The following is a 15,554-nucleotide window of genomic DNA, read 5'->3' as shown; positions in this document are numbered from 1 at the left end:
CCATGTTTATAGAGATAGCGGTGTAGGTATTTCCATGTTTATAGACATAGCGGTGTACATATTTCCATGTTTATATAGATGGTGTTGTAGATATTTCCATGTTTATACCGATAGCGGTGTTGGTATTTCCACGTTTATACAGATAGCGATGTAGATGTTTCCATGTTTATACAGCCCGCGGTGCAGATATTTATATCTTTATACAGATGGCATTGTAGATATTTCCTTACTCACACTGATGGCGGTGTAGATGTTTCCATGTTTATACAGATGGCGGAGTAATTTGTTCCATGTTTATGGAGATGGCAGTGTAGATAATTTCATTTTTATAGAGATGGCGGCGTAGCTATTTCCATGGACATGCAGATGGTGGTGTAGATATTTCCAAGTTTATACAGATAGCGGTGTAGATATTTCCATGTTTTCACAGATGGTGGTGTAGTTATTTCCGTGTTTATACACATGGCGGAGTAGATACTTCCATCTTTATGGAGATGGCAATGTAGATATTTTCATCTTTATGGAGATGGCATTGTAGATATTTTCATGTTTATAGAGATGCCGGTGTAGATATTTCCATATTTATAGAGATAGCGGTGTAGATATTTCCATCTTTCTACAGATGGCAGTGTAGATATTTCCATATTTATAGAGATAGCGGTGTAGATATTTCCATCTTTCTACAGATGGCAGTGTAGATATTTCCATGTTTATACCGATGGCGGTGTAGATATTTCCATATTTATACAGATGTCTGTGTAGAGATTTCCATGTGTATACAGATGGTATTGTAGGTATTTCCATGTTTATACAGATGGTGGTGTAGATATTTCCATGTTTATTCAGATGACTGTGTAGATATTTCCATGTTTTTACAGATGGCAGTGTAGGTATTTCAATGTTTATACAGATGGCGCTGTAGATATTTCCATGTTTATACAGATAACGGTGGAGATATTTCCATGTTTATACAGAGAGCAGTGGAGATATTTCCATGTTTATACACATAGCGGTGTACATATTTCCATGTTTATAGAGACAGCGGTGTAGGTATTTCCATGTTTATTCAGATAGCGGTGCAGATATTTCCATGTTTATACAGATTCCTGTGCAGATATATCCATATTTATACAGACGGCTCTGTAGATATTTCTATGTTTATACAGATGGCTGTGTAGATATTTCCATGTTCCTACACATGACTGTGTAGGTATTTCCATGTTTACACAGATGGTGGTGTAGATATTTCCATGTTTATTCAGATGACTGTGTAGATATTTCCATGTTTTTACAGATGGCAGTGTAGGTATTTCAATGTTTATACAGATGGCGCTGTAGATATTTCCATGTTTATACAGATAACGGTGGAGATATTTCCATGTTTATACAGAGAGCAGTGGAGATATTTCCATGTTTATACACATAGCGGTGTACATATTTCCATGTTTATAGAGACAGCGGTGTAGGTATTTCCATGTTTATTCAGATAGCGGTGCAGATATTTCCATGTTTATACAGATTCCTGTGCAGATATCTCCATATTTATACAGACGGCTATGTAGATATTTCTATGTTTATACAGATGGCTGTGTAGATATTTCCATGTTCCTACACATGACTGTGTAGGTATTTCCATGTTTATACAGATGGCTTTGTAGATATTTCCATGTCTGTAGAGATAGCGGTGCAGATATTTCCATGTTTATACAGATAGCGGTGTATATATTCCATGTTTATAAAGATCGTGGTGTAGATATTTCCATGTTTATACAGATCGCGGTGTAGATATTTCCATGTTTATAGATTTAGCGGTGTAGATATTTCCATGTTTACAGATATAGCTGTAAAGATATTTCCAGCTTTGCACACATTGCGGTGCAGACATTGCAAACTTTACAGAGATAGCGGTGTAGATATTTCCAAGTTTACAGAGATATCATTGTAGATATTTCCATGTTTATACAGATAGCGGTGTAGTTATCTATATGTTGATACAGATAGTGGTGTAGATATTTTCACGGTTGTACAGAGAGTGGTGTAGATATTTCCACGTTTTACAGATAGCTGTGTAGATATTTCCCTGTTTACACAGATAGCATTGTAAATATTTCCATGTTTACACAGATAGCGTTGTAGGTATTTCCATGTTTATACAGATATCGGTGTAGATATTTCCATGTTTATACAGATAGCGGTGTAGATATTTCCATGTTTATACAGATAGCGGTGTTGATATTTCCATGTTTATAGAGATAGCGGTGTAGATATTTCCATGTTTATACAGATGGCTGTGTAGATATTTCCATGTGTGTACAGAAGGCGGTGTAGATATTTCCATGTTTATACAGATGGCGCTGTAGATATTTCCATGTTTATAAAGATGGCAGTGTAGATATTTCCGTGTTTATACAGATATCGGTGTAGATATTTCCATGTTTACAGAGATAGTGATGTAGGTATTTCCATCTTTGCACAGATTGCGTTGTAGGTTTTGTCAAATTTACACAGCGGTGTAGATATTTCCAAGTTTACACAGATAGCTGTGTAGATATTTCCATGTTTACAGAGATAGCATTGTGGATATTTCCGTGTTTATACAGATTGCGGTGTAGTTTTTTCCATGTTGATACAGATAGTGGTGTAGATATTTCCATGTTTATACAGGTAGCGGTGTAGAAATTCCCATGTTTATACAGATCGCTTTGTAGACATTTCCATTTTTCTACAGATGTCAGTGTAGATATTTCCAAGTTTATACAGATGGCAGTGTAGGTATTTCCATGTTTATACAGATGTCTGTGTAGATATTTCAATCTTTATTCAGATGGCGGTGTAGATATTTCCATGTTTATAGAGATGGCGGTGTAGTTATTTCTATGTTTATAGAGATAGCGGTGTAAATATCTCCATGTTTATAGAGATGGTGGTATAAGTATTTTCATGTTTTTAGAGATAGCGGTGTACATATTTCCATGTTTATACAGATAACGGTGTTGCTATTTCCATGTTTATACAGATAGCGGTGAAGATATTTCCATGTTTATACAGATCGCGTTGTAGATATTTCCATGTGTATACAGATCGCGGTGTAGATATTTCCATGTTTATACAGATAGCGCTGTAGATATTTCCATGTTTATACAGATAGCGGTCTAGATATTTCCATGTTTATAGAGATAGCCGTGTAGGTATTTCCATGTTTATAGACATAGCGGTGTAGATATTTCCATGTTTATATAGATGGCGTTGTAGATATTTCCATGTTTATACCGATAGCGGTGTTGGTATTTGCACGTTTATACAGATAGCGATGTAGATATTTCCATGGTTATGCAGCTCGCGGTGCAGTTATTTATATCTTCATACAGATGGCATTGTATATAATTCCTTATACACACAGAGGGCTGTGTAGATGTTTCCATGTTTATACAGATGGCGGAGTAGTTAGTTCCATGTTTATGGAGATGGCAGGGTAGATATTTTCATGTTTATAGAGACGGCGGTGTAGATATTTCCATGTTTCTAGAGATAGCAGTGTAGATATTTACATGTTTATACAGATGGCTGTGTAGATATTTCCATGTGTATACAGATGGCATTGTAGATATTTCCATGTTTATACAGATGACTGTATAGGTATTTCCATGTTTTTACAGATGGAAGTGCAGGTATTTCCATGTTTATACAGACACCGGTGTAGATATTTCCATGTTTGTACAGATGGCGGTGTTGATATTTCCATCTATACACATATGGCCGTGTAGATATTTCCATGTTTATACAGATGGCGGCGTAGATATTTCCATGGACATGCAGATGGCGGTGTAGATATTTCCATGTTTATAGTGCAAGTGGTGTAGGTATTTCCATGTTTATAGAGATAGCGGTGTAGACATTTCCATATTTATACAGGTAGTGGTGTAGGTATTGCCATGTTTATACAGATGGCGGTGTAGATATTTCCATGTTTCTATAGATGGCGGTGTAGATATTTCCTTGTTTATAAAGATAGCGGTGTATATATTTCCATGTATATACAGATATCGGTGTAGATAATTCCATGTTTACACAGATAGCGGTGGAGATAATTCCCTGTTTATACAGATAGCGATGTAGATATTTCCATGTTTATACAGATAGCGGTGTAGATATTTCCATGTTTATAGAGATAGCAGTGTAGATATTTCCATGTTTATAGAGATGGCTGTGTAGATATTTCCATGTGTATACAAAAGGCAGTGTAGATATTTCCATGTTTATACATATAGCGGTGTTGATATTTCCATGTTTACAGATATAACGGTAAAGATATTTCCATCTTTGCACATATTGCGGTGTAGACATTGCAAACTTTACACAGATAGCAGTGTAGATATTTCCAAGTTTACAGAGATATCATTGTAGATATTTCCATGTTTATACAGATAGCGGTTTAGTTATCTACATGTTGATACAGATAGTGGTGTAGATATTTTCAGGGTTGTACAGAGAGTGGTGTAGATATTTCCACGTTTTACAGATAGCTGTGTTGATATTTCCCTGTTTACACAGATAGCATTGTAAATATTTCCTTGTTTACACAGATAGCGTTGTAAATATTTCCATGCTGAAACAGATTGCGGTGTAGATAGTTCCAAGTTTACACAGATTGCTGTGTAGATATTTCCATGTTTACACAGACAGCGTTGTAGATATTTCATTGTGTATAGAGATAGCGGTGTAGGAATTTCCATGTTTTTAAAGATACCGGTGTAGGTATTTCCGTGTTTATAAAGACAGCGGTGGAAATATTTCCATGTTTATACAGATAGCGGTGTAACAATTTCCATGTTTATACAGATAGCGGTGTAGATACTTCCATGTTTATACAGATAGCGGTGTAGATATTTCCATGTTTATAGAGACTGCGGTGTAGATATTTCCATCTTTGCACAGACTGCTGTGTAGATATTTCCATGTTTATACAGATTGCGGTGTAGTTATTTCCATGTTGATACAGAAAGCGGTGTGGATATTTCCATGTTTATACAGGTAGCGGTTTAGAAATTCCCATGTTAATACAGATCGCTTTGTAGATATTTCCATCTTTCTACAGATGTCAGTGTAGATATTTCCAAGTTTATACAGATGTCTGTGTATATATTTCCATGTTTCTGCAGATGGCGGTGTAGATATTTCCATGTTTACAGAGATAGCGGTGTAGTTATTTCTATGTTTATATAGATAGCGGTGTAAATATTTCCATGTTTATAGAGATGGTGGTGTAAGTATTTTCATGTTTATAGAGATAGCGGTGTAGATATTGCCATCTTTATACAGATAGTTGTGTTGCTACATCCATGTTTATACAGATAGCGGTGTACATATTTCCATGTTTATACAACTCGCGGTGTAGATATTTCCATCTTTATACAGATGGGAGTGGAGATATTTCCATGTTTATACAGATAGCGGTGTAGATATTTCCATGTCTATAGAGATAGCGGTGTAGGCATTTCCATAATTATACAGATTGCGGTGTAGATATTTCCATCTTTATACAGATGGTGGTGTAGATATTTCCATGTTTACAAAGATAGAAGTGAAGATATTTCCATGTTTATACAGATAGTGGTGTAGATATTTCCAAGTTTATACAGATGGCGGTGTAGATACATCCATGTTTCTGAAGATGCCAGTGAAGATATTTTCATGTTTATAGAGATGGCGGTGTAGATATTTCCATGTATATAGAGATTGCAGTGTAGATATTTCCATGTTTATAGACAAAGTGGTGTAGGTATTTCCATGTTTATAGAGATAGCGGTGTAGATATTTCCATATTTATACAGATAGCGGTGTAGATATTTCCATGTTTATACAGATAGCGGTGTAGGTATTTCCATGTTTATACAGATTGCGGTGTAGATATTTCCATGTTTCTACAGATGGCGGTGTAGATATTTCCTTGTTTATACAGACAGCGGTGTAGATATTTCCATGTTTATACAGGGAGCGGAGAAGATATTTCCATGTTTACAGAGATAGCGGTGTAGTTATTTCCATCTTTGCACAGATGGCCATGTAGATATTTCCATGTTTACGCAGATAGCTGTGTAGATATTTCCAAGTTTACACAGATAGCTGTATAGATATTTCCAAGTTTACACACATAGCGTTGTAGGTATTTCCATGTTTATACAGATTGCGGTGTAGATATGTCCATGTTTATACAGAAAGCGGTGTAGATATTTTCATGTTTATACAGATAGCGGTGGAGATATTTCCATGTTTATAGAGACTGCGGTATACATATTTCCATGTTTATATAGATAGCAGTGTAGATATTTCCATGTTTACAGAGATAGCAGTGTAGATATTTACATCTTTTCACAGATTGCTGTGTAGATATTACCATTTTTACACTGATAGCTGTGTAGGTATTTCCATCTTTACACAGATAGCGTTGTAGATATATCCATGTTTATGCAGATAGCGGTGTAGATATTTCCATGTTTATACAGATAGCGATGTAGATATTTCCATGTTTATACAGATAGCGGTGTAGATATTTCCATGTTTATAGAGATAGCAGTGTAGATATTTCCATGTTTATACAGATGGCTTTGTAGATATTTCCATGTGTGTACAGAAGGCGGTGTAGATATTTCCATGTTTATACAGATGGCGCCGTAGATATTTCCATGTTTATACAGATGGCAAGGTAGATATTTCCATGTTTATACAGATATCGGTGTAGATATTTCCATGTTTACAGAGATAGTGATGCAGGAATTACCATCTTTGCACAGATTACTTTGTAGGTTTTGTCAAATTTACACAGATAGCGGTGTAGATATTTCCAAGTTTACACAGATAGCTGTGTAGATATTTCCATGTTTACAGAGATAGCATTGTAGATATTTCCGTGTTTATACAGAATGCGGTGTAGTTATTTCCATGTTGATACAGATAGTGGTGTTGATATTTCCATGTTTATACAGATAGCGGTGTTGCTACTTCCAAGTTTATACACATAGCGGTGTACATATTTCCATGTTTATACAGCTCGCAGTGTAGATATTTCCAGCTTTATACAAATGGGAGTGGAGATATTTCCCAGTTTATACAGATAGCAGTGTAGATATTTCCATGTCTATAGAGATAGGCTGTAGGCATTTCCATATTTATACAGATTGCGGTGTAGTTATTTCCATCTTTATACAGATGGCGGTGTAGATATATCCATGTTTATACAGATAGAAGTGAAGATATTTCCATGTTTATACAGATAGCGGAGCAGATATTTCCATGTTTGTACAGATGGCGGTGTTGATATTTCCATCTATACACAGATGACCGTGTAGATATTTCCATGTTTATACAGATGGCGGCACAGATATTTCCATGGATATGTAGATGGCGGTGTAGATATTTCCATGTTTATACAGATAGCGGTGTAGTTATTTCCATGTTTATATAGATAGCGGTGTAGATATTTCCATGTTTGTACACATGGCTGTGTAGATATTTCCATGTTTATACAGATGGCGGTGTAGATATTTCCATGTTTATTCAGATAACTTTGTAAGTATTTCCATGTTAATACTGATGGCGGTGTAGATATTTCGATGTTTATAGAGATAGCAGTGGAGATATTTCCATGTTTATACCGATAGCGGAGTAGATATTTCCATATTTATACTGATCGTGGTGTAGATATTTCCATGTTTATAGAGATGGCGGTGTAGATATTTCCATGTTCATAGAGATAGGTGTGTAGATTTTTCTGTGTTTATAGAGATGGCGGTGTAGATATTTCCATGTTTATACAGATCACGGTGTAGATATTTCCTTGTTTGTACAAATAGCGATGTAGTTATTTCCATGTTTATACAGAAAGCGGTGTAGATATTTCCATATATATACAGATTGCTGTGTAGATATTTCCATGTTTATACAGATGGCTGTGTAGATATTTCCATGTTTATACAGATGACTTTGTTGGTATTTCCATGTTTATACAGATGGCGGTGTAGATATTTCCATGTTTACAGAGATAGCTGTGTAGATATTTCCATGTTTATACAGATAGCGGTGTAGATATTTCCATGTTTATACAGATTGCGGTGAAGATATTTCCATGTTTATACAGATCGTGGTGTAGATATTTCCATGTTTATACAGATAGCAGTGTAGGTATTTCCATGTTTTTACAGATAGCGGTGTAGATATTTCCATGTTTACACAGATTGCGGTGTAGATATTTCCATCTTTCTACAGATGACATTGTAGATATTTCCATGTTTATACAGATGGCTGTATAGATATTTCCTTGTTTATATAGACGTTGGTGTAGATAATACCATGTTGATACAGATAGCTGTGTAGTTATTTCCGTGTTTATACAGATAACGTCGTAGATATTTCCATGTATATACAGATGGCTGTGTAGATATTTCCATGTTTATACAGATGGCTGTGTAGATATTTCCATCTTTATACAGATGACTTTGTAGGTAATTCCATGTTTATACAGATGGCGGTGTAGATATTTCCATGTTTATGGAGATAGCTGTGTAGATATTTCCATGTTTATACAGATCGCGGTGTAGATATTTCCATGTTTATACAGATATCGGTGTAGATATTTCCATGTTTCCTCAGATTGCGGTGGAGATATTTCCATCTTTCTACAGATGGCATTGTAGATATTTCCATGTTTATACAGTTGGCGGTGTAGATATTTCCATGTTTATATAGATGGTGGTGTAGATATTTCCATGTTTATACAGATCGTGGTGAAGATATTTCCATGTTTATACAGATCGCGGTGTAGTTATTTCCTTGTTTATACAGATCGCGGTGTAGATATTCCCATGTTTATACAGATAGCGGTGTAGATATTTCCATGTTTATACAGATAGCGGTGTAGATATTTCCATGTTTATAGAGATAGCGGTGTAGGTATTTCCATGTTTATAGACATAGCGTTGTAGATATTTCCATGTTTATATAGATGGCGTTGTAGATATTTCCATGTTTATACCGATAGCAGTGTTGGTATTTCCATGTTTTTACAGATAGCGATGTAGATATTTCCATGTTTATACAGCTCGCGGTGCAGATATTTATATCTTTATACAGATGGCATTGTAGATATTTCCTTATTCACACAGATGGCGGTGTAGATGTTTCCATGTTTATACAGATGGCGGAGTAGCTAGTTCCATGTTTATGGAGATGGCAGTGTAGATATTTTCATGTTTATTGAGATGGCGGTGTAGATATTTCCATGTTTATAGAGATAGCAGTGTAGATATTTACATGTTTATACAGATAGCAGTGTAGATATTTCCATGTGTATACAGATGGCATTGTAGATATTTCCATGTTTATACAGATAGCTAAGTAGATATTTCCATGTATGTACACATGGCTGTGTAGATATTTCCATGTTTATACAGATGGCGGTGTAGATATTTCCAGGTTTATACAGATAACTTTGTAAGTATTTCCTTGTTTATACAGATGGCAGTGTAGATATTTCGATGTTTATAGAGATAGCATTGGAGATATTTCTATGTTTATTCAGATAGCGGTGTAGATATTTCCATGTTTATACTGATCGTGGCGTAGATATTTCCATGTTTATAGAGATGGTGGTGTAGATATTTCCATGTTCATAGAGATAGCGGTGTTGATTTTTCCATGTTTATAGAGATAGCGGTGTGGATATTTCCGTGTTTATACAGGTAGGGGTGTAGATATTACCGTGTTTATAGAGATGGCGGTGCAGATATTTCCATGTTTACACACATCACGGTGTAGATATTTCCTTGTTTATACAAATAGCGGTGTAGTTATTTCCATGTTTATACAGATAGCGATGTAGATATTTCCATATATATACAGATGGCTGTGTAGATATTTCCATTTTTATACAGATGGCTGTGTAGATATTTCCATGTTTATACAGATGACTTTGTAGGTATTTCCATGTTTATACAGATGGCGGTGTAGATATTTCCATGTTTATAGAGATAGCTGTGTAGATGTTTCCATGTTTATACAGATAGCAGTGTAGATATTTCCATGTTTATACAGATCGCGGTGTAGATATTTCCCTGTTTATAGAGATAGCGGTGTAGATATTTCCATGTTTATACAGATAGCGGTGTAGATATTTCCATGTTTATACAGACCGCGGCTTAGATATTTCCATGTTTATACAGATAGCGGTGCAGATATTTCCATGTTTGTACAGATGGCGGTGTTGATATTTCCATGTATACACAGATGACCGTGTAGATATTTCCATGTTTATACAGATGGCGGCGCAGTTATTTCCATGGATATGTAGATGGCAGTGTAGATATTTCCATGTTTATACAGATAGCGGTGTAGTTATTTCCATGTTTATATAGAGAGCGGTGTGTATATTTCCATATATGTACACATGTCTGTGAAGATATTTCCATGTTTATACAGAAGGCGGTGTAGGTATTTCCATGTTTATATAGATGGCGGTGTAGATATTTCGAGGTTTATAGAGATATCAGTGGGGATATTTCCATGTTTATACAGATAGCGGTCTAGATATTTCAATGTTTATACTGATCGTGGTGTAGATATTTCCATGTTTATAGAGATGGCGGTGTAGATATTTCCATGTTTATACAGATAGGGGTGTGGATATTTCCATGTTTATAGAGATGGCGGTGTAGATATTTCCATGTTTATGCAGATCGCGGTGTAGATATTTCATTGTTTATACAAATAGCGCTGTAGTTATTTCCATGTTTATACTGATATCGCTGTAGATATTTCCATGTTTATACAGATGGCGGTGTATATTTTTCCATGTTTATACAGATCGCGGTGTAGATATTTTCATGTTTATACAGATCACGGTGTGGATATTTCCATGTTTATACAGATCGCAATGTAGATATTTCCATGTTTATACAGATAGCGGTGTAGATATTTCCATGTTTATACAGATATCGCTGTAGATATTTCCATGTTTATACAGATGGCGGTGTAGATTTTTCCATGTTTATAGAGATGGCAGTGTAGATATTTCCATGTTTATAGGGATAGCGGTGTAGATATATCCATGTTCATAGAGATAGCATTGAGGTTATTTCCATGTTTATACAGATAGCAGTGTAGATATTTACATTTTTATAGAGATAGCGGTTTAGATATTTCATTTTTATACAGATAACGGTGTAGATATTTCCATGTTTATACAGATTGCGGTGTAGATATTTCCATGTTTATACACATGACTGCGTAGGTATTTCCATGTTCGTACTGATGGCTTTGTAGATATTTCCATGTTTATAGAGATAGCGGTGCAGATATTTCCATGTATATACAGATAGTGGTGTAAATATATCCATGTTTATACAGATCGTGGTGTAGATATTTCCATGTTTATACAGATACCGGTGTAGATATTTACATGTTTATACAGACCACAGTATAGGTATTTCCATGTTTATAGAGATAGTCGTGTACATATTTCCATGTTTGTACAGATGGCGGTGTTGACGTTTCCATCTATACACAGATTGCTGTGTAGGTATTTCCATGTGTATACAGATGGCATTGTAGATATTTCCATGTTTATACAGATGGTGGTGTAGAGATTTCCATGTTTATACAGATGACTGTATAGGTATTTCCATGTTTTTACAGATGTCATTGTAGATATTTCCATGTTTATAGAGATAGCAATGTAGATATTTCCATCTTTATACAGATGGCGGTGTAGGTATTTCCATGTTTATAGAGATAGCAGTGTAGATATTTCCCTATTTATACAGATAACTGTGTAGTTATTTCCATGTTTATACAGATAGCGGTGAAAATATTTCCATGTTTATACAGATCATGGTGTAGATATTTCCATGTTTATAGAGATAGCGGTGTAGATATTTCCATGTTTATACAGATAGCGGTGTAGATATTTCCATGTTTATACAGACCGCGGTGTAGATAATTCCATGTTTATACAGATAGCGGTGCAGATATTTCCATGTTTATACAGACCGCGGTGTAGATAATTCCATGTTTATACAGATAGCGGTGCAGATATTTCCATGTTTGTACAGATGGCCGTGTTGATATTTCCATCTATACACAGATGACCATGTAGTTATTTCCATGTTTATACAGATGGCGGCAGAGATATTTCTATGTATATGTAGATGGCGGTGAAGATATTTCCATGTTTATACAGATAGCGGTGTAGTTATTTCCATGGTTATATAAATAGCGGTGTACATATTTCCATGTATATACACATGGCTGTGTAGATATTTCCATGTTTATACAGATGGCGGTGTAGATATTTCCATGTTTTTACAGATAACTTTGTAAGTATTTCCATGTTTACACAGTTGGTGGTGTAGATATTTCGATGTTTATAGAGATAGCAGTGGAGATATTTCCATGTTTATACAGATAGCGGTGTAGATATTTCCATGTTTATACTCATCACGGTGTAGATATTTCCATGTTTATACAGATGGCGGTGTAGATATTTCCATATTTATACAGATGTCTGTGTAGATATTTCCATGTGTATACAGATGGTATTGTAGGTATTTCCATGTTTATACAGATGGTGGTGTTTATATTTCCATGTTTATTCGGATGACTGTGTAGATATTTCCATCTTTTTACAGATGGCAGTGTAGTTATTTCCATGTTTATAGAGATGGCGCTGTAGATATTTCCATGTTTATACAGATAAAGTTGGAGATATTTCCATGTTTTTACAGACAGCTGTGGAGGTAATACCATGTTTATACACATAGCGGTGTACATATTTCCATGTTTATGGAGACAGCGGTGTAGGTATTTCCATGTTTATACAGATAGCGGTGTGGATATTTCCATGTTTATACAGATGCCTATGCAGATATTTCCATATTTATACAGAGGGCTGTGTACATATTTCCATGTTTATACACATGGCAGTGTAGATATTTCCATGTTCCTACACATGACTGTGTAGTTATTTCCATGTTTATGCAGATGGCTTTGCAGGTATTTCCTTGTTTATAGAGATAGCGGTGTAGATATTTCCATGTTTATACAGTTAGAGGTGTAAATATTTCCATGTTTTATACAGATCCTGGTGTAAATATTTCCATCTTTATAAAGATACCCGTGTAGATATTTCCATGTTTATACATACTGCAGTGTAGATATTTCCATGTTTATAGAGATAGCGGTGTAGATATTTCCATGTCTCTACAGATGGCGGTGTTGATGTTTCCATCTATACACAGATTGCCGTGTAGGTATTTCCATGTGTATACAGATGGCATTGTAGATATTTCCATGTTTATACAGATAGCGGTGTAGATATTTCCATGTATATACACATGGCTGTGTAGATATTTCCATGTTTATACAGATGGCGGTGTAGATATTTCCATGTTTATACTGATAACTTTCTAAGTATTTCCATGTTTATATAGATGGCGGTGTAGAAATTTCGATGTTTATAGAGATAGCATTGGAGATATTTCCATGTTTATACAGATAGCGGTGTAGATATTTCCATGTTTATAATGATCGTGGTGTAGATATTTCCATGTTTTTAGAGATGGCGGTGTAGATATTTCCATGTTCATAGAGATACCGCTGTTGATTTTTCCATGTTTATAGAGATAGCTGTGTGGATATTTCCATGTTTATACAGGTAGGGGTGTAGATATTTCCGTGTTTATAGAGATGGCGGTGTAGATATTTCCATGATAATACAGATCACGTTGTAGATATTTCCTTGTATATACAAATAGGGGTGTAGTTATTTCCATGTTTATACAGATAGCGGTGTAGATATTTCCATGTATATACAGATGGCTGTGTAGATATTTCCATGTTTATACAGATGGCTGTGTAGATATTTCCATGTTTATACAGATGGCGGTGGAGATATTTCCATGTTTATAGAGATAGCTGTGAAGATATTTCCATGTTTATACAGATAGCGGTGTAGATATTTCCATGTTTATACAGATCACGGTGTAGATATTTCCATGTTTATACACATCTCGGTGTAGATATTTCCATGTCTATACAGATAGCGGTGTAGATATTTCCATGTTTTTACAGATATCGGTGTAGATATTTCCATGTTTACACAGTTTGCGGTGTAGATATTTCCATCTTTCTACAGATGGCATTGTAGATATTTCCATGTTTATACAGATGGCGGTGTAGATATTTCCATGTTTATATAGATGGTGGTGTAGATATTACCATGCTTATACAGATAGCGGTGTAGATATTTCCATGTTTATACAGATCGTGGTGAAGATATTTCCAGGTTTATACAGATCGCGGTGTGGATATTTCCATGTTTATTCAGATCGCGGTGTAGATATTTCCATGTTTATTCAGATCGCGGTGTAGATATTTCCATGTTTATACAGATAGTGGAGTAGATATTTCCATGTATATACACATGGCTGTGTAGATATTTCCATGTTTATACAGATGGTGTTGTAGATATTTCCATGTTTATACAGATATCTTTGTAAGTATTTCCTTGTTTATACAGATGGCGGTGTAGATATTTCGATGTTTATAGAGATAGCATTGGAGATATTTCCATGTTTATTCAGATAGCGGTGTAGATATTTCCATGTTTATAGAGATAGCAGTGTTGATTTTTCCATGTTTATAGAGATAGCGGTGTGGATATTTCCATGTTTATACAGGTAGGGGTGTAGTTATTTCCGTGTTTATAGAGATGGTGGTGTAGATATTTCCATGTTTATACAAATCACGGTGCAGATATTTCCTCGTTTATACAAATAGCGGTGTAGTTATCTCCATGTTTATACAGATAGCGGTATAGATATTTTCATGTATATACAGATGGCTGTGTAGATATTTCCATTTTTATACAGATGGCTGTGTAGATATTTCCATGTTTATACAGACGACTTTGTAGGTATTTCCATGTTCATACAGATGGCGGTGTAGATATTTCCTTGTTTATACAGATAGCAGTGTAGATATTTCCATGTTTACACAGATCGCGGTGTAGATATTTCCATGTTTATAGAGATTGCGGTGTAGATATTTCCATGTTTATACAGATAGCGGTGTAGATATTTCCATGTTTATACACACCACGGCGTAGATATTTCCATGTTTATACAGATAGCGGTGCAGATATTTCCATTTTTGTACACATGGCGGTGTTGATATTACCATGTATACACAGATGACCGTGTAGATATTTCCACGTTTATACAGATGGCGGCGCAGTTATTTCCATGGATATGTAGATGGCGGTGTAGATATTTCCATGTTTATACAGATAGCGGTGTAGTTATTTCCATGTTTATATAGATAGCGGTGTAGATATTTCCATATATGTACACATGGCTGTGTAGATATTTCCATGTTTATGCAGAAGGCGGTGTAGATATTTCCATGTTTATACAGATAACGTTGTAAGTATTTCCATGTTTATATAGATGGCGGTGTAGATATTTCGATGTTTATAGAGATATCAGTGGAGATATTTCCATGTTTAT

The sequence above is a fragment of the Pan paniscus genome, chromosome 9, assembly GCF_029289425.2.
Source record: "Pan paniscus chromosome 9, NHGRI_mPanPan1-v2.0_pri, whole genome shotgun sequence".
Lineage (NCBI taxonomy): Eukaryota > Metazoa > Chordata > Mammalia > Primates > Hominidae > Pan > Pan paniscus.
Note: the sequence above shows the minus strand (reverse complement) of the source record.